We start from the raw sequence: 19,263 nt of genomic DNA, 5'->3' as shown, positions 1-19,263 counted from the left end.
GCGGTAATGCATTGTCTCGCCAGCAGAGGCGCTGGGGAGTGGAACACTCCAGCACCTGGACTGGAGGCTGTCAGAACACATTGGCCCCTGTGACTGCATCTGTGGCCCCAACAAGTGGCCGGGGCCAGGCGCCTGGCGTGGGCACTGCCCATGGACCATGGCCTGCTCTAGGCCTTTGCCTCAGTGCTATTCACGGTACTGTTAACCAGTAAAACACCCTTGTCTGGTTGGTAAGTTGCCTTGAGCCCCTCCCACTGCCTGGCTGCCCGCCTGGAACTGCTCCCCACTTTCCCCAAATTCAGCAACTAAAAGGCTAACATCTGGTGCAGCAGGGAGCCTCCAGGATGCTGTGAAATAGTTCAACTATGCATCTCAGTTTCTCCTCTAGCCAAATCAATAGGGAAGGAGAAGTCCTGAGGCGTGAAGGAGGGGCCACCAGGGAAAAAACGAAGGGCCCCTAGGGGAATGAATGAGAGGTCCTGTAGTACTTTAACGTCTTTGCCACTATGTGTCTGGAAGTGTACCAAGGCAGAGGCCATTGAAAATCCTCCCGGTCAACAGAAGGCAACAAACCCACACCACTGGCAGAGCACCTACTAGGTGGTGGAGCACCTACTAGGTGGTGAACCTTGCACTGCCTGCCAGGGGAACATGGAAGAAGCCATCCAGGGAGCTCACGTCCCAGAGCCATGCAGGCAGAGGAGACTGGACCATATTGTCAGATGGTAATATTGCCTTTGGCAGTCTAATGTTCTTTCTTTCCTTTCTTTTTCTTTCTTTCTTTCTTTCTTTCTTTCTTTCTTTCTTTCTTTCTTTCTTTTTAAAGTCTATTTATTTATTTTGAGAGAAAGAGAGAGAGAGAGAGAGAGAGAGAGACAGCATGAGTAGGGGAGGGGCAGAGAAAATCCCAAGCTGGTTCTGCACAGAGCCAATGCTGGGTCTGAACCCACGAAACTAAGAGATCACGACCCGAGCCAAAATCAAGAGTCATATGCTTAACCGACTGAGCCACCCAGCTGCCCCCAGAGCCTGACTTTCTCTGTCACAGCTACTCTGACTCTGTTTTCTCTCCAAAGCAGCTGTAGACAATACATAAGTGAATGGTGTGGCCATGTTCCAATAAAACTTTACAAAAGCAGCATAGAACAGAGATCCCAGAAATAAACCCTCACATACACGGTCAAATGGTCTGAGACAAGGGAGCCAAGACCACTCCAGGGTGAAAGGTCAGTGTTCAACGAATGGTGTCATGGAAACTGGATTCCACATGCAGAAGAATAAAGTCAGATCCAAACTTCACACCATAAAAAAAAATTAATTCAAACAGATCAAAGACCTAAACATTAGAACTGAAACTATAAAAATCTTAGAAAGAAACATACAGAAAGCTTTATGACACTTTATGACACCAGGGTGTGGCAATTATTATTTTTTTGGATATAATACTAAAGCAGTCAGAGACAAAACATACACAGGACCCAAGGGAAAAAAAACAGCTACACCGGAAATCATCAAAAGTACAAACTTCTGTATATAAGGGGACATGTCGACAGAGTGAGAAGAAAATCCACGGAATGAGAGGTAATATTGGTAAATCATGAATTTGGTAAGGGATTGAGATCCAGAATAAAGAGCTGTTAAAACTCAACAAGAAAAAAACCCAACCCAATGAAAAAAACGTATGAAGGGCTTGAACGGATACACACGACCGGAATGCACATGAAAAGATGCTCAACTTGGGCAAATGCAAACCAAAACCACAATGAGATACCACTTCGCACCCAATCGATGGCGGTTACCAAAACCCAGAACAGCACTGGGCAAGATGCGGGGGAAATGCGTGCACTGCTGGTGGAACGTAACCTGGTGCAGCAGCTGTGGGAAACGGCAGGGCGGTTCCTCGAAAAACTTACTATAGAATTATCATTACAATCCAGCCACTCCTCTTGCGGGCAGGTACCCGGAAGAATGGAAAGCAGCGTCTCAAAGAGACATCTCTACACCACGCTCAGAGCACCGTGATTCACAGTGGCTGAAAGGCAGAAACGAGTCAAGTGTCCAACGATGGATGCACGGGGAGAACAAAACGTGACCGAGCCATACGATAGAGTATCACGCAGCCCTAAAAAAGAAGGAAGTTCCAACACACGCTGCGACGTGGATGAACGTTGAGGACATTATGCGAAGTGAAATGAACCCGTCACAAAAGGACACACACTGCATGACTTCACTCGCATGAGGTCCCTAGAGTCATCAAACTCAGAGACGGAAAGCAGAATGGTGGCTGCAGGCGCCGCGGTGGCGGGGGGCGGCGGGGGAGAAGCCTGGGGAGATCGTGTTTAATGTGGACAGGGTTTCAGTTTGGGGAGATGGAAAAGTTCCGGAGGTGGATGGTGGGGACGGTTACTTATGCCTCTCCACCTCACACCAATGGTTAAAATGGCAAATATTATGTTATGTAGATTTTAAAAAGGAAATGGAAAATAAAAAGCACCTCCTCACGTGAGCACATTGTTTGGTCCCTCCAACCCCATCCTTCGAAAGGGACCCAGAGAACTGGACCCTCACACAGTGCACGTGTGGGGCAGTCTGGCTTCCGACGGGCACAGGACGAGGGCGGTGGTAGGGATACTGATCACGCTGGACGACGATGAGGCTGATTATGGGGTGCCAGGATTAAGGGTGGGTTGGGGGGCGCCCGGGTGGCTCAGTCTGTTTGCGTCCGACTTCGGCTCAGGTCACGATCTTGCGGTCTGTGGGTTCGAGCCCCGTGTCGGGCTCTGTGCTGACGGCTGGGAGCCTGGAGCCTGCTTTGGATTCCGTGTCTCCCCCTCTCTCTCTGTCCCTCCCCACTCACTGTCTGTCTCTCAAAAACTGAGTAAACATTAAAAAAAAAAAAAAAAAAGAGTGGGTTGGAACCCTGATTTTCCAACGTGGCGTGGGCTTTGCTTTTCCCAGCACAGCACAGCACAGCACAGCACAGCATTTCTGTTGGCCTCTCTGTCAGCACAAAAGGCCATCACACCCCACCTTGTAGCTAAGTACCATTTCCTGGGTTCTCTGTGGGCCCACCTGGGAACCGGTCAATGACTCGGGTAGGGGCAAAGAGCAGACCCCTTCCTGCTCCCCACTTTCCTAGGAAGGCTTTCAGAACTCTTTTTGGCCACGGGGGCATGCTCTTTGGAAGGCACTCCTTTGGCACAGGGACAGTGTGAGGACATAACGCACAAGGGCCTGCCGCTAACACTCCAGCTCAGGGAGAAGGGTGTGCATGGGGCTGACTGGGCAGTCTCCAGCGGGGTAGTGACCTTCGGGCCCCAAGAGACAGGGTGAGGACTCTCTGTCCCTCTTCCTCCCTCCCTCCAGACCTCACTGGATCCTTAGGATCACTCTGAGAGGTGGTGACCGTCGCTGTGTCCCATTTACAGATGAGCAACCTGACGCTTGGTGGGAGCAGGCATTCTCAGCCCCAGCCTCTCTGACTTCAACTTGTGTTCCTCATGCCTGGCCTCTCCTGTCAGGATGAGACAGAGCGCATGCAGGGCGACGGAGCGAGGGAGGGTCCCAACTCCAGATCCCAGCTCCGTGGCTCTTAATCTGTGTGCCCTTGGGCAGGCATGTGACCTCTCTGGTCTCCTTGAACTCCTCGTCCCCAAGGCCTCCACGTGGCACACATTCAATTAATGTTAATTCTTCCTCTTCCCTTCCCGAAGGAGGAGCTGCTCATAGTCTAGAGGGAGGAGGCAAACATTTAATTAAGAAGAATTTAGAACACAATCTGAGACAGGGTTGCATAGAGCAATGAGCAGAGGGATCTCGGAGCACCAGGGAAAAAGACAGTGCCAGCGGAGGAGTCTCTCGGGCAATAAAGCAGGACGCATGAGAACTGCCGGGCCCCTGCCTGCACTCAGCTGCCCCCGAGGGCACAGCCCAGGCTTGCTTCAAAGTGGTGGCACCAGGCAGGGTGAGATCAGCCGCCTCTGTGGGGCCTCCTGGCCGACCTCGGCCGTGAGTTAAGTGCTAGCTCTCCCTTCTCCCAGAACTTACCCTGCCCTGTTAGGGATTAAACGCGGCTCCAGGGAAACCCAGACAGACTAAATGAGGCTTAAACAGATGGAAGCAGAACGCGGTGCTGTTGAAATCTCGCTCACCTCGTGCCTGCTTTGCCCCAGCACTCTGCAACCCCAGACCGCAACTTTCCTGTAGTCCTGGGTCCCAGAGGAGGACAGCATCACCACCATCATCATCGGCCATGATTAGAGCAGCAGCTGTCCCTTCTGCGCCCATCCCAGACACTCTGCACCAGAGGCCAGCAGGCCACGGCCCCCAGGCCACATCTGGCCCACCGGCTGTTTTCCTAAGGTCTCACTGGAATGCAGCCATACACCCACCGTTGACATGTCGTCAATGGCTGGGGCATCTGCAGAATTGAGTGGTGATGACAGACTGTATGGCCCACAGAGCCTAAAGTATTTCCTGTCTGGCCCTTGACAGAAAACATTTGTTGATTCTGTTCTATATCTGTCTCATGTACTCCTCACAGCCTCCTGGGAAGCCAATGTTATTATTCTCATTTGACACAGGAGGGCCCTAAGGCTTGGAGAGGGGAGGCTGGCCCCATCGGGACAGGGCTTCATCCTGTTCCCAGCATACACAGCAGGGCCAGGCAGAGAACAGCTGCTTGGTGACTATTTACTGAAAGGATAGACAGACATATGGACGCATGACACGACTTGAATGAACCACCCTACTCTGCACGGACCCTCCTGGCACCTGTAGGGATAAGGTGCTTGCTGCCCCAGGGACCAAGGCCCTACGCAGAGCTGTGCACCCATAAGCTGACGTGCTCTGAGATGCCACCTGTCAAGGTCCTGGGCAGCCAGGGCACAACAGGGCCAAGGCCAGTCCTGAGTGGACAAGCAGGGGTGGCCAGGGAGGCACAAACCGGCTGTTTTTGTCTCTGGAGGATGATAGGCTTGGGGCCTGCTTTGGGGCTGTGCGATCTACAAAGAGCAAAAGGGAAAGAACGGGGCTAAGAGTCCCTGGCCCACAGGAAGTAGGTGCTCCCCTCCGCTGAATCAGCGGAGCATCGCGGGGGCTGGGCACTGGGCCAGGCTGCGGAATTCCTGGCTCTGACAATGGAGGGAAGAGACCAGGGGCTGCCGGGTGAGCTGGGCGTTGTGCAGCCCTCCAGAACTTACCCCGGGCTCAGGGCACTGCTAAGGCAGCTGGAGACTGAAATGGGCCCTCCATCCAAACTAAAGACCACATCCCTCAAGGCTGGGTGGAAATAATCCAGGTCTGCCAGAGGCAGGCAAGAGCTCCTAGCACCTGCCCTGGGTCAGGCCTGCCTGCAGGATGTCCACTTTCCAGTGAGGGGGATGACAGTAAACCAAATCTGGCACAAGGTGACAGGCACTGTGGATAGAAATACCCTCTCAGGGGAAGGGGTTAATGTTGCAAGTACAAACAGGCTGGTCAGGGAAGGCCCCCAGGAGATGAAACTATGTAAAGACTTGATGGTGAGGGAGCCACGCAGGTGTCCGGGGGGAAGAGTGAGCCAGGCAGAAGGCATTGCCAGTGCAAAGGCCCTGGGGCAGGAGTGTGCCTGGAACCCAGCCAGTGACCGCAGGAAGAGATGAGGGCAGAAGGATGATGGGGCAGATGATCAGGACCATGAGGGTTATGGGGAGGACGCTGTTTCTCACTGTGCGTGAGGTGGGAGCCCATGGTAGGGGGCTGAGGGGCTGGCACTGACCTAGCTTTTATCGGGATCCCTCTGGCTGTCCAGTGGAGAATGGACTGAGTGTGAGAAGGAAGGAAGGAAAGAGACAATGAATGAATGCATAGAGGGGCTGGGGAGGGGAACCAGGAGCTGAACAGAGCTGCACACTCAGGAGACACACAGGGGTAAGGCAGCATGTGGGTCGCAGACCGCTAACTGTGCCCTGCAGGATAACCAGTGCTCTCAAAGCTGGAGCTCAGCACAGACTCCCAGGAAGAGTATTTCCACTAGGTCCCCACCAGCGGCTTCACTTTGCTGCCCAGGACCCTGGAGCTCAGAGAGTGCTGGACCTTGCCGAGGTCACATGGCCTCGTTACTGGATAGGTTAGGACGCGAATCCACATCCTCCTCACCACGACACCAGGCTCTGGGCCCTCCAGGGGGCAGCAGCATCCCAACTCCTCGGATCCACCACGAGCTCCTTCACTCCTTCAGCGTCAGTCTAATGAAGGAGGAGGGCTTGGAGAACGTGCAGGCTGGTGACCCTTTCCCACCGAGAGGAACGTCTTCATGCGCCGCGCCCAGTATGAGGTGTGCTGGGTCTCCTGCATGCCCCATGGGACAGGGCTGGAATTTACCGCTCTCTTTATTTTAATAAAGACCATTCAGGGCCCTGAAAGTTAATCTCCCAGGAAGACAATTACATGTCAAATAATACACCCACTGAGCAAATGATTAAGAAAAACCCAGCCAAGAAGGTTTTGCACAGGCGAAGTCTGAGATATGTGAGCTCAACATGGAAGGCCTTGGAAGGTTATTACCAGGTGGAAATGAACACAGGCGCACGGGTGAGGCAAGGGAGTCTATTTGTAATGTTTGCGCCCCCCCCCCCACCCCCGCAACTCGTTTCAAACCTGAAGACAGCGTCTGTTGGGAAAGCCAGTCTTCTCTGTCCCCTAGTAAAAGCAGACAAGCCCTGAGCTGAGGGGTAGCAAAGGGACACGGCTTGTGGGTGTGGTCGGCCCCACGCAAGTCAGGCTGGCCTGCGTCAGTGGCCAGCATACAACCACGAGGGTTCACATCTAAATGTGGCCTGTGACTTCTGAAATGTTGGGGGCCAGTGTCCCTATCAGCGATGATTGACGGCAATGGAGAAGCCAGCTGAGTCCTTAGATGGGCCCAAGTCTCCGCACCAGCCAGCCTTTCTCTGTTATGTGGTAATGTGACCCCAGCAGCTCTGAGTTTGCACCCCGGATCCAGCCTCCAGGTGTGGACAGTGAGACCCGGAGACGTCAAGCAAGTTGCTAGGATTATAGTGTGTGACGGAACATGGAACCCAGGCCCAGTTCTGCGCCCCCCAGTACCCTACTCTGCCCTGGGCCCGTAGCAGGTCTGCCGCTTGGCCTGGAGTCAGGCTGATCAATCTGGATTATCATGGGACTTGCTATATGTAGAACAAAGGCTGACCAACTATGGGTCTTGAGCCAAATGTGGCTTGCTGCCTGCTTTTGTAAGTCAAGTTTTGCTGGAACACAGGCATGCTCACTTCTGTCTGTATCGGGGTATGGCAGCTTTTGGACAAGAGCAGCCCAAGAGATGCTGCCCACTCAGGCCAATCCAGCTGTTTAGTGTGGGTTCCCTCCAATCCTCAGTCTGGCAACCCTTTTGTGCCCTGAGGAGGCTCACATTAGGGTGCATGGCCCCTTTGCAAGGCTGTGAGGGTGAGCAGCTTGTGGGGGTAGGGGGAGGGTGGTGATAGCGGATCGTCAGGACCCCATTTATAGATCAGGTCATCCTGGTTGCTTTAGTAAGCTGTGACTGCTGGGGGAGGGCAGCTTCTAGGGGTCTTGATGAGCTCACCAAACTGCGCCCCTAAAGCGGGGAAGTCTAGGACTCCAGAATGTTAACCATTGGAAGTTGTGCTCAACTCCTGAACCTCAGTTTGTCTGCCTATAAGGGGGGCTCATATTCAATGATTTCTGAGGCCCTGCTCTGCCAGAATAGTCTATGGATCTCAATAAAGACCCACAGGACTCTGACAGGTGGTGAGCAGTGGCTCCTCTGGAAAGTGGGGCTATTAGTGGCACCTCCCATCCTCCCTCCCCTCACAGCCACAGTGGATTGCAATTGTGCAAACCGGAGATGCCCAGACTGTGAAGAGGTAGACAGGGCTCACACACAGAACTCAAGAAAGGGCACCGGTAGGACTGCCATTGGTGGCATAACTGGCAAATGTCATGGGCAGTGACCCCACCCTGACTCATGAGCAGAGGATCTCTCAGGTGCACCTCCCATGGGAGCTCCTGGCTCCCCTAGGCTTCTCTGGCTCAGTCATGAGCCCTGCTTCCTTCTGGTGGCCCCTGGTTTATTACATCTGTTTTCCATCCTTTTACTTTTAACATATTTTCATCTTTATATTTAAGGTATTTCTTGTAGGTAGTACATAGTTCTTGCTTTCTAAAAACATCTAATCTGGGGTGCCTGGGTGGCTTGGTCAATTAAGCGCCGGACTTCAGCTCAAGTCATGATCTCACAGTTTGTGGGTTCCAGCCCTGTGTTGGGCTCTGTGCTGACAGCTCAGAGCCTGGAGCCTGCTTTGGATTCTGTGTCTCCCTCTTTCTACCCCTCCCCTGCTTGCTTTCTCTCTCTCTCTCTCAAAAATAAACATTAAAAAAAAAAAACCCACCATATCTGACAATCACTGCCTTTTAATTAGTGTAGTTAGGCCATTTACATTTAATATGAATACTGAAATGATTAGACATATCTGTTTGTTTTCTTTCTATCTCATTGGTTCCTTGTTCTCTTTTTCTTCTTTTCCTAACACTTTTTTTTAATTATTTGATATATTTTTTGTGACTGCATTAGAGTTTAATCTTTACAAGTTAAAAAAAAAATCTTGCATGTTTATACACAACCTGTTGAATATATGGAATGCAGTTATAATAACTATTTTAATGGCCTTTTCTGCTAATTCTAGCATCAGTGTTTATTTTGGGCCAGTCTGATTAATTTTTCTTCTCATATGGGTCATATTTTCTTGCCTGTTTCCATGCCATAAAACTTTTCACTGGATGTCAGACTTTGTGAATTTCGCCCTGCTGGATATTTTTGTATTCCTCTAAACCACCTTGAGCTTTGTTCTGGGACATGGTAAGTTATGTGGAAATAACTTGATCCTTTAGTGTCTTGTTTTTAAGGTTGTCAAATTCAGCAGTGCTTGGCTTAGGGCTAATCCTTTCCTACTACTGGGGCAAGTCTGTTCAGAATACTTTAGCCAATGTCCCAGGCATCATGAGGTTTTCTAGTCTGGCTGGTAAGAGCAGACACTTGCTACCTCCGACTTCTTTTGGATAGTTGATTTCCCAGTTTCTCTCACACATGTTCTAGCCAGCACTCCACTGAATACCCAAGGGAGAAACTCTGCAGATGTCCTGAGTACTCCCTTCATGCCGTGCAGTCCTCTTTGATACTTGTGGTGAGCTCTAGCTGCTTTGGTCTTTCCAGACACTCAGCTCCACCTCTTTAACTCAGGGAGGACTCCAGGCTCTGTCCTCCACTCCCTTACTACACATGCACACGCACACACACACACACACACACACACACACGGACGGACACACACACCACCTGCCAAGTTGGGTCATGACCTCTTCCCCAGGAAGATGCTCAGAGCACCACAGAGATCACTTCCTTCCTCTCAGGGATCAGTGTCCATTCTTGCCTGATGTTCATTTAGTGTCTTCAAAACCTGTTTCATGTGGTTTGTCCATTTTTGGGGTGTTTCAGCTGTCCCATTCTGTTGGAAGCCTGGTTTTGAACATCAAATGGGTTCTGTTTCGCCAGCAAATTTCAAGGAACGCCAGGGGATCCTGGAACTGGATCCCACATTACAAGCAGATGCTCCCTTCACAACCTGAATCTCCTCCCCATGACCCCAGAAAGTGTGGGTCACCCCTCTGCTTTCTGAATACAAAAACGGGGAGGGGGTTGGAGCTCTTTTAGAGATAAGGAAATGACACGTGTTTCTCTTGATGTCAACATTGCCGTGGCCAATGAACTTGCAGTGCAGGGGTAACACTCGGAATGTCTAACCAGATGGGCCCTTTAGCACCTGTGGTGACCAGAGGGCTGTGGCAATGGAGGAAAGGCTGGGAGAGCCGTCCTAGCTGGCCAGCAGCCTTGCAACGGCCTCCCACTCTGTCCAGGCTGTTGCAAGCATGGATTCAGAACATGGACCCAGATGATGGAGCTGGAATTTGCGGGAAGCTAACTTCCTGTCAGTGTGAAAAGTCTCAGGCAGTGAGGAGCCCCCATCCCTGGAAAGGTGCAAGCAGGAGCTGATCCTCTAGCAGGGATGTAACAGGAGATGCTGAACTACACGGTGCGCTCTGCCTCTTCCATGTGGTACAGATGTCACGACCACGTGCTGGAGTGAGAATCCCACTTCACGGACTCACAGACCCTTCTCCCTTCTGGAGCGCGTTTCCACAGAAATGCCGTGCACAGGCCTGCGGCACCTCCCTGCATTGTCCCCGTGGTCCTGGGTGGCTACCATCCACGCCAGGCCTGGCACATACTGCCTCACTGCGGGGACCGGGCCATGCCTCACTCAGTCCGTTCCATAACTGGCCGCTTCTGAGAAGGCGCTGTACCGAGTCGCCAGGGTTAGCAAACTAGTTCAAGGTAATTTATGACTCTGGGATGCTCGGGTTTTTAAATACAACAGACCACTACAAACTGCAAAAGCTTCAAGCTCTCTCCCCAAGGGAGACAGCCCGGCGCAGCCCGGGGCAATGGTGCTGACGCCAGGTGGGCAGGACGAGCTGGCACACTCGCAGGTCTGGCTGGCTTAACTCACTATGAGCCCCAGGGAGGCACTCCTGCAGGCCTCGTGAAGACCGCCCCCCCCCCCCCCCCCCCCCCCCGCCGCCATTCTTCCCTCCCTTGTCTCTGGTATGCATGAGAAGGTGATGAAGATTTTTCTCCTGCGCTGTGATGGCACCGAAACCACAGTGCATTCGGGGGTGCTACATCCTAGTTGGCTTGTTTCTCTTTTTTAATGCTAATAATATTGATTTTGGGTACAGTGGATCTCAGGCAAGGGAAACTCCAGTAAACGAAAGCTGACTATAGCCAAACGTGGCTGATGTTTCTTTTTTCCTCGGGGTTGGCAGGCCCTGCCTGCCTTTCCATCTGTCCAGTGCTGGCCTTGAACACCCAGAGTGGCTTCTCTGCATGCTCTCCTGTGGGCTGCCTTCCTGCCTTGGTGCTGGCGCCCAGAGCTTGAGACCCATTTCTGTCTGCAAGAGGACTGTGGTCTCTGCCCTTGCTCCTCTGAGCTCTGGCTGCCGCCTGCATCCAGCATCCGTTCCCAGCACCCCCCGTCCCGGCTCGAGGCCGAGCTCATCTGGGGCCTGCTACCAGGTGCAGTGACCCTCCCCTTCCCTTGCAGACATCAACTGTGAGTCAGCACTGAATGCAGGTCCCCAGTACACCCATACCTTGCCAGCCTCATCCTCAGTGCACACTCCCAGCTAGGGGTAGGGATTCGGGGTGAGTGAGACACAGCCCCGGCCTCAGGCCTTGGCCTTTCTGACTCAGGAGGCTGACACACACATGCACCAATGAGGGACACAAGTACACTGTCTTCTGTGACGGGGGGAGGGGGGTGAGCCTGGGAGAGCCCAGAAGAAGCCTGGAGGGCTTCCTGGAAGAGGTGGTGCCAAAGGTGTGCGATGTTCCATATGATCTCCGCAGTCCTTGGGTGTAAGCATCCCACAGAAAGACACCTCCATGGGGACTGTTGAGTCTATCGCTACTGGCTAGGTGGCATTTGGTGACAAAGGAACAGATGGTCCCAGCTTCCTCTGCCTAGTCCTGGATTGTTGGGGGTCTGGTTTCTTCAGGGCGACAGAGACACAGCCATGGCTGACTGTTCCGGGGCCCTGGCTCCTGCCTGGCTCCTCTCTCCAGAACACGGGACACTGCGGTTGACCCCTTAACAGCTCTGTTCCTCCACCCCCCTGTCTCCGTACCCTTTGCACTATGATGGGGCAGCTCTTCCCATCAGGGGTGGGGTCTAGATCCCCCCGCTTGGAATCTGCGCTGGCTCCGTGACTTGCTCTGGCCGACAGAATGTGGTGGAAATGATGCCGTGCCAATTTCAGGCATAGGCCTCAAAGAGCCTCGTGGCCTTGCGTGCCCACCCTCTCGGGACCCTGGCACCACCATGTGCAGAAGCCCAGACGGCCTCCTGGAAGAATGGGACACATGTAGCCTACTCACCACGGCCCCTAGTCGCCCCGGCCAACAGCCAGCCAGCAATCGGCCGACCCCTGCCATTGACCACACATGCTTGAGGGAGCCCAGAAGACCTGCCCCACCAGCTAGCTGCTCAGCTAAGTCAACAGTTGGCGCAAGCTGCTACATTTCGGGGTGGTAATTCGGCAGCAGAAACTAACTGATCCCGGCATCCCAGCATTCTGGGCAGGATGCACAGGCGGCAGGATTTATAGGCAGAGGCCTGGCTGCAGACAGATGGACTGGCTGGCCTCGGGACCGTCACCAGGCCCTCATGTTTGCTGTTACCTGGGTTCTGCTCTACAGCTAGGATCTACAGTCAGCACAGTTACGACCAAGGTATAGTTGGCCCGGGAGTGGCTGCGCCTAAGCCATCTGGCCTCCTCTACGGTTTCCTGGACCTACCCAGGGCCTTCCAGCCGCTTTCCATGACACTCCAGGTGAAACCCAAATGCCTCACCATCCCACACGATGCTCCCTACTCCCACCCTGCTCCCAGCTTTGCGCCTCTCACTGCACTCCAGACACACCTGCCTCCAACCCATAAGACCCAACCTGACCTCCGGGCCTTTGCATGTGCAGCTCTCCTGACTAGCGTGCTCTTTTCCCGGATACCCGCACGGCTCCCCCCCATTTCCTTCAGGCTCTGACCCAGTAGGCTTTGGTAAACAAACCGGAGATCACAGATCATTCTTAGCAAATGGCCTGTGTCACTCCCTGCACACCGCTCCCGCTTTATTTTCTTTTCAGAGCAATTAGCATCACTGGGTGCAAAAGTGTCCACATTGTGAGGACATCCAGTGGGAGCCAGCGAAGGTTAGGAAGGGGGGGTGGGATGCTGAGAAAGACGTCGGCGTTGGGACCTTCATAGCACACAGCCACTGACTGGGAGCCGAATGTGTCCTGAAGCAGCCTGGCACCCCCCACTGCCAGACAAACCAGCAGAGACACTGTTGGCAGTGCTTCAGCCACATGTAGGAGCCGGTATCGCACTCAGCAGCACAAGCCCAGATTTATGGCCATGGCATAACTGCTTACCAGTGTCATGAGCAGGTGACACCATGTTTGTCAAAAACACCTCGTCTTGAGGTGGCCACAGAGAGCAGTTCCCTGGAACACAAGAGGCTTCGCAAAGCAAGGCGTCCCTGGGGCTCCTGCCTTCTGAAACCCCTTAATCGAGGGCCCACCATTTAGGGCCTTCTCAGAGTTTCTAGAGCCCTTCAAAAGAGAGAAGTCTCTAACTGGGGCTGGGACTCCCCGGCCGCAAACAGGAGCAACACTGGCTGGCCTGGCTCAGCCTCGGAAGCTGGGGATAAAAGAGGGGGATATTCTGGGGGAATATCTTTCCAAACTTGGGTTGGGAACAATTTCTTTACCAAGGTGTTAAAAGCTCAGTAAGCATAAAAAAAATCGATAGGTTTGACTGCAGTAAAATGTAAATTTCCTTTCACCAAATGACGGGTGAAAAGACAAATCACTAAAAGTATATGTACAACTAGCAAAGGGTCAGTATCCAGAATACATAAAGAAGTCCTATAAATCCACAGGAAGAAGAGAGGCAATGAGCAAAAAGACCACAGCAGGTGTGTCGTAGAGGAGGAGACGGAGTGCACAGATGAACACGGGAAAAGCTGCCCGATGTCACGAGGATGCAGGGAAGTGCAAGGTAAGGTCCCGTGAGAGATTTCACATCCATCAGGCTCACAGTGAGGAAGACATGTGACATCTGACAGCACCGAGGGTCTGAGACGATGTAGATCAGCTGGCACCCACGGTTGATGAGTGTGAAACCTGGTCTGGCCACACTGAAAACCGCTTTGGCCTTTTCTTGTTAGGTTGACCAGTCCCATACTTTAGCACCCTGCAAATCCACTCCCAGGAGTCACACAAGGCACACCCAAGAAGAGTTCGTCGCAGCACTGTTAGCAAGAGGAGGGGGAGAAAGGAAATGACCCAGATACTCATTGACAGAGCAATGCAAAAAGAAATTGTAGCACAGTCACACAATTTCTTTCCACACTGGTGACAGCAAACTCCAGCTACACAGCAGCACAGCTCAAGCTCAGAGAGAGGGAAACGTTGAGTACAAAAATGCAAATTTTAGAGATCTACATACAGACAGCAAGTGTTTAGAGCTTGAGAACAAAGAAGCAATCTAATGTTTAGGCTTATTCAGTCGGCCTGTGAGCAAGAGAATGGCAAACAAACAAACACCAAATTGCAGAGAGGGGTGACCTCCAGGCAAGGAGAAGATGGAAGTGACTGGGAATGTTCTAGTTCTGGAGTTGAGCTGCGGGCCCACGGATGTTCATTGTCCCACCATCCTTCATAATGCACGAAACACACTAAGTATTAAAACAGAACAGAGGCAAGGGAGAAAAACAAGAAGAGAAACATGGTGTGGGTCCAGACACATCCAGTATGATTTCCTTGTCACACACATAGTTGACTGTTTTCACGTGGTGTCACGGGGGGTACCAAGAGTTCCGTCGAGAGGCCAGAGCGGGAAGTGAAAGGACAGGCCATTGGGCGAGGGCATTCTTCCCTCTGGGCCTCAGTTTCTCCATATGCAAAACGAGGGGGTGTACCAGGAGTGGCAAATGGCTGGCGTGCGTAACCCAGGTCTCCCCTTCCTCACCCGCTGCGGACACTACTCATGGATTGCAGCACTGTTTCACATGGAGCACAGACACGCAGCGTTGGGCTCCGCAGCTGGGCCCTGCAGCCTGCCGGGGATGCCAGTCTGAGAGGGCACACTAAGTGATACCTACGTGCTGATCTGGAGAGGTCCAGATCCCTCCAGCTGTGGCCTGGAAGGTTCTGAAGCCTCACCAGTAGGCACTAGCTAGTCTGAGAGGCAGGGGCCCTAGGGAGGAGCCGACTGGCTTTGGAAATGACCCTAGCCGGACCCTGGCAGCGTGCAGCCTCAGCATCTACACTGCCCACGCCTGTGGCCTCCGGTCCGCCGCGGGGAGGCCCCTGGCCCCCCCATCATCTGACCAGGGCCCGTGCTCCCATCCGTCCGGTGGGCAGGCTCATGTCTACGCTCTGCGGGTGAGCTCTGCTGGACCTGAAAACGGCAAGACGGGCGGAGGGCCAGGCAGGAGCTCAGCTTCACCCTCTAGCCCAGAGAGCTGTGGAAGCGGCCCCGTTGTGCCAGATTCAACCAGCTCTCTGAGGCAGGACGGTGGCATTCCTTTCACCACCGCCTAGGCCTGCCTGGGCCTGCAGGCCTTTGCTCCTCTGCTCCCCTCCATACCTGCCCCCCCTGCCCCCACCCATCCCCTCTTCCTCCCCTTATGGTCCCAGCTCACAAGACTCCTCCTTGGTTGTGCTATTCCATCTACCTCCCACCCCCCACCACCCCAGTGAGCGCTGACGTCCCTTCCTCTGGACAACCACCACACAGAGGTCAGCTTTCCCGAGGAGAGCTTGTGTGCTGGGTCTGGTCCAGTTTCTGTGGGTGTCTGTCCCCTCCAGTATGGGGAGCCCAGCAGGGTCCACCTCACACCCGCATGAAGATAATACCATCAAACAGCCACAATTCCTTGGAATCCATGGGCTTCTCCGAGAACTGTCCACCTACTGCCTAAGCCGCACAGCCAGGGAGGTTGGCAGTCGGGGAATGGTACCTCCCTCCCTATTCCAACAGCGAGAAACTCAAGGGCCACAGAGGGGGGTGACTTTTCCAGCATCACTGCCCCCCCCCCAACCTTTGGGAGGCTGAGAAGCTTTTCTGTCATGTCCCATCAGGGCCCTCAAACCCCAGGAAACACCTCACTTCCCCAGAGCAGGGGCCTGCTGAGTGACCACAGCCCCTAATCATGGAGCATCTGGTTTCATCTTGGTCCCTGCGGATTCTTTTAACAACAAGATCACGTGGAGAGACATCATACCCAGGGACGTGATGCTTCGGCGATTCGTCTCTCTTTCATTTTGTTCACCTGATACACGTTTTAAATGACTACTGGGCTGTGTACACAGGAAGCCTTGATTCACTAGAAAGGACCGTGGCGGGTTTTCTTAGAAGACAAAGTCAGGAATTTAAGGCATCCAGACGTGTCCAATGAGCAGAGTGGAGACAAAGATGTCTCTCCCGCTGCTGTGTCCGGGAACACAGCTGCCCACACACGCCCACCACACCCTCGGATCAGAGCCTGCCACTGATATCCACGGTGTGCAAGGGCTTGGAACCCACTGTCATCGTTATCACCATCCCTCGACCCCAGGAAGCAAACACCATGAGCTTGCAAAGGCACTCCGACAGGAATGCTCACTTGTGTTCCCAGGAATACACACAGACGCCAGATATTTACTTCTGGTTCCAACGTCTCCTGGGTTCATCCTCTTGCAAGTCCTGGAAACTCTGGGCACCACTTCTTGCCCTACAATCCCTCCATCAGATCCCCCATCGCCCACTCTCCCAGGAAGCTCCCCCCACCTGGACACCTCCAAATCCTCCTCAAAGCCATCTCTGGCTCCCCCTCTTCCTTGCCTTCTCGCTGGCCCCTTTACACTAATTTCCTGCTAGAACGATCATAATGGGTTCAAATGCTGCTGCTTGCACACCCATCTCCCCCGTCACGGGGCAGGTTGTGGGAGCAGGGCGCAGGGCTGATGTACCCCCTTACCTCCAGCCCCTCAGCATGGGCCCGGGCACATTGGTGGGGGTGGAGTAGGGCCTCAAAGAAGCATGATCTAAATCCCTGGGCTCTGTTTTCCTCCAACTTAGAGTGTAGTCAAAGAGCTCTAATGACAAAGAAGGTAAATTCTAGGAATTCTGAACAGGGACCAGGCCATCCTTTCCTGAGTACTTCACAGCGAAGCCAAGACCTCACTGGTGAGTAACTGTTAACTGCCCAACAGTGGGTGTGAAGAACTTTCCCAGGAGAGAGAGAGACACAGACAAATGTTGTAAGGAGGGAGGGAGCAACTTGTGTAAGGACCGAAAGGCCAGTGGTGCCTCAGCAAAGCAATGGGGCGATGGGCAAGAGTTCATGGATTCTGCGTATCGGTTAGGTTAGGATGGGTTACGCTGCATGACACACAATTCTCTAAATCTCAGTGGCCTACAATAAAGTTTCTTTATGTCTCAGACTACATGCACATGTGGCTCTCCTTCGTCTCCTCTCCCCTCTGCACTCAGGTTGACAGAGCAGTCTGTCTCTATCTGGAATATTGCCATTGTGGTGGAAAAAGGAAAAGAAAAGTGGTAAATTACTCACTGGTTCTTAACGCGTGTGCTCACATCTGTTTTCACTGTTCAGCAGCCCCTCTGCCATGCCTGAGGACAACATGGGCCGTGCTGTATAATCCTCCAACCGAGCAGGGCACTTCCATACAGGGCACCGAATGGGGGGGAGTGGTAATCCAGTTCCACACCGTGCTTATGAGTTTGACGTCTTTCCTAGGATCAGTGAAATCTGTTGAATAAACTGTTCATTTCTAAAAATCCCTCTGGCTGTAGTGAGAGACACAGATTGGAAATGGGCAAGGGTGGGATTCGGGAGAAAATTCAGGAGGCTGCCTCAGTTTCCCAGGCAAAAAAAAAAAGAAAAGTACTTTACACTAGGGTCATGGCAGTGGAAACGGAGAGAAGCCAAGAGATTTAAAAGATGGAAGGGTCTAGTGATGTACAAAGAGGAGCAGAGGTGAGTGAATGTGTGACGCCAGAATGGCCAAAAGATACAGCAGGCTTGGCTTCTCATGTCTTAAACAGTTGCTGGCTCCCATCTTTGGGGAGGACCAGCTACTCTATTCTCTGCTTGTCCTTGGGCTGTCTATGTTCTCCTAAGAAATCTCCCTTCTTGCTTGAAAAAAAAAAGGCTGAGCTAAATAAAGATGGGAACACATGGATGTGGTGAGCAGCCGAGTGAGCTGACAAATGAGTGACACAGTGACCAGGGGAATTAATTCCTGTCTCCAAGTGTTCAAAGAGTGAAGAGAAACTAGACTCAACCGGAAGAAAAAGAAAGTCCTCCCACTGGGCATGCCTCAAAAGGATCCCTCGCCTCCCTACTGACACATCAGGCATCTTTCTTCTTCCACGGGGCTATGACCAATTTCAGCTATAACAGAGAAAGGGGAGTGGGTGAGAGAAGAAGAAGGGAGGGACAGGGAGGCAGAGGAAGGATGGGCTCCATGGACATATAGCAACCTGTATAGAACCCTTCCTCTCCTCCATGTGGCCTCCCTCCCTATGCTTCCTTTTTAGAGTTCCAGACTTGACTTTCAGTGGTGGGAGGGCTTGGGATTCACAAACACCTCAAAAGAGAATTTCTGTAGCAGCAGCATTAGGCCACCTTACAGGAAAATAGAGCCTTGGGGTCCACACAGGCACAGAAAGCCGCGCGAGGTCTCCTCTGCCCTGGGTGTTCTCATTAGCCAAGAAGTGGAAGGTTCAGACACAGAACTGTATGGTTTGGACTCAGTTCAGCGCACCCACAGGGACAGCAACCACGATGCTCCCAGTGGCAGCAGAGGGAGTGTTGTGGTCACTGTCCATGGTGCTTACAGGCTGACTCAGCTGGAGAGGCTTGTTCTAAGACCCAGCCACACAGGATGTCAGAGCTGAGAGGGCTCCAGGATTTCAACTTTCCCAGTGCCTCATTTTGCAGATAAGAAAGCACAAGTCCAGAGAGGGGAAAGACTTCCCTCAGGGCCACACAGTGGGTGGCACCGAGGGACTGGAAGCTAGCCTCTAGATGCTTGCTCAGACAAAACTCATTTCCTTGGAAGGCTCCTGGGATTTGCCCCCAGAAACCCAGAAATAATTAGACCCTGAAAACTCACGGGAGGACATAGTAGGTACTCAGTGGACACTGGTTGACTGAATAAACGAGTATACTGGGATGCAAAAAAACAAATTTGAAGCTGGGCGTGGGCCCCGGATCCTGAATTCAAACAGGAAGTCGTGTTCCTTTTTGGTATGGGTGAAATGGTACGGAAGAAAGCAGTGGGGGAAGGGAAGAAGTGCTGCCACGAAGACAGTGGGGTGGCGGGAAGAGGATAAGAGCAGGTGCAACCCAGGACATTAAGCACAGAGGAGGGCAGCAACTGGACACTAACCTCTGTTCTCTCAGGTTCACTCCCACACAGGAAAACAGGTTGAACAGCTCAGGAGTTTCCTTAGGGAGGGTGGTCACAGGACCTCAATCTGGCCATCCTCCCTGGCCACAGTGATTGGCTCAGCACTGGGTATGTGCCAGTTAGGTCCCAGTGGGTCCTGACCTTAG

The 19,263-nt window shown here is 52.9% G+C and overlaps 1 protein-coding gene and 2 long non-coding RNA genes across 7 annotated transcripts in view; 1 reads left to right on the top strand and 2 right to left on the bottom strand.

Annotated features, from left to right (window-relative positions):
* The window catches only part of IQSEC1 (IQ motif and Sec7 domain ArfGEF 1), a 470,459-nt gene that overhangs the window by 277,191 nt on the left and 174,005 nt on the right, over window positions 1–19,263 (bottom strand). The window lies entirely within an intron of this gene.
* LOC123606048 lies at window positions 468–2,459 on the top strand. Its single transcript, XR_006716066.1, has 2 exons — window positions 468–725; window positions 1,957–2,459. It is a non-coding gene; the product is annotated as an uncharacterized LOC123606048 (long non-coding RNA).
* On the bottom strand, window positions 17,094–19,259 carry LOC123606041. Its single transcript, XR_006716058.1, has 3 exons — window positions 19,097–19,259; window positions 17,411–17,435; window positions 17,094–17,312 (listed from the first exon to the last, which is right to left on the bottom strand). It is a non-coding gene; the product is annotated as an uncharacterized LOC123606041 (long non-coding RNA).

Source organism: Leopardus geoffroyi, chromosome A2 (assembly GCF_018350155.1).
Source record: "Leopardus geoffroyi isolate Oge1 chromosome A2, O.geoffroyi_Oge1_pat1.0, whole genome shotgun sequence".
Lineage (NCBI taxonomy): Eukaryota > Metazoa > Chordata > Mammalia > Carnivora > Felidae > Leopardus > Leopardus geoffroyi.
Note: the sequence above shows the minus strand (reverse complement) of the source record. Positions and strands in the feature narration are given on the sequence as shown.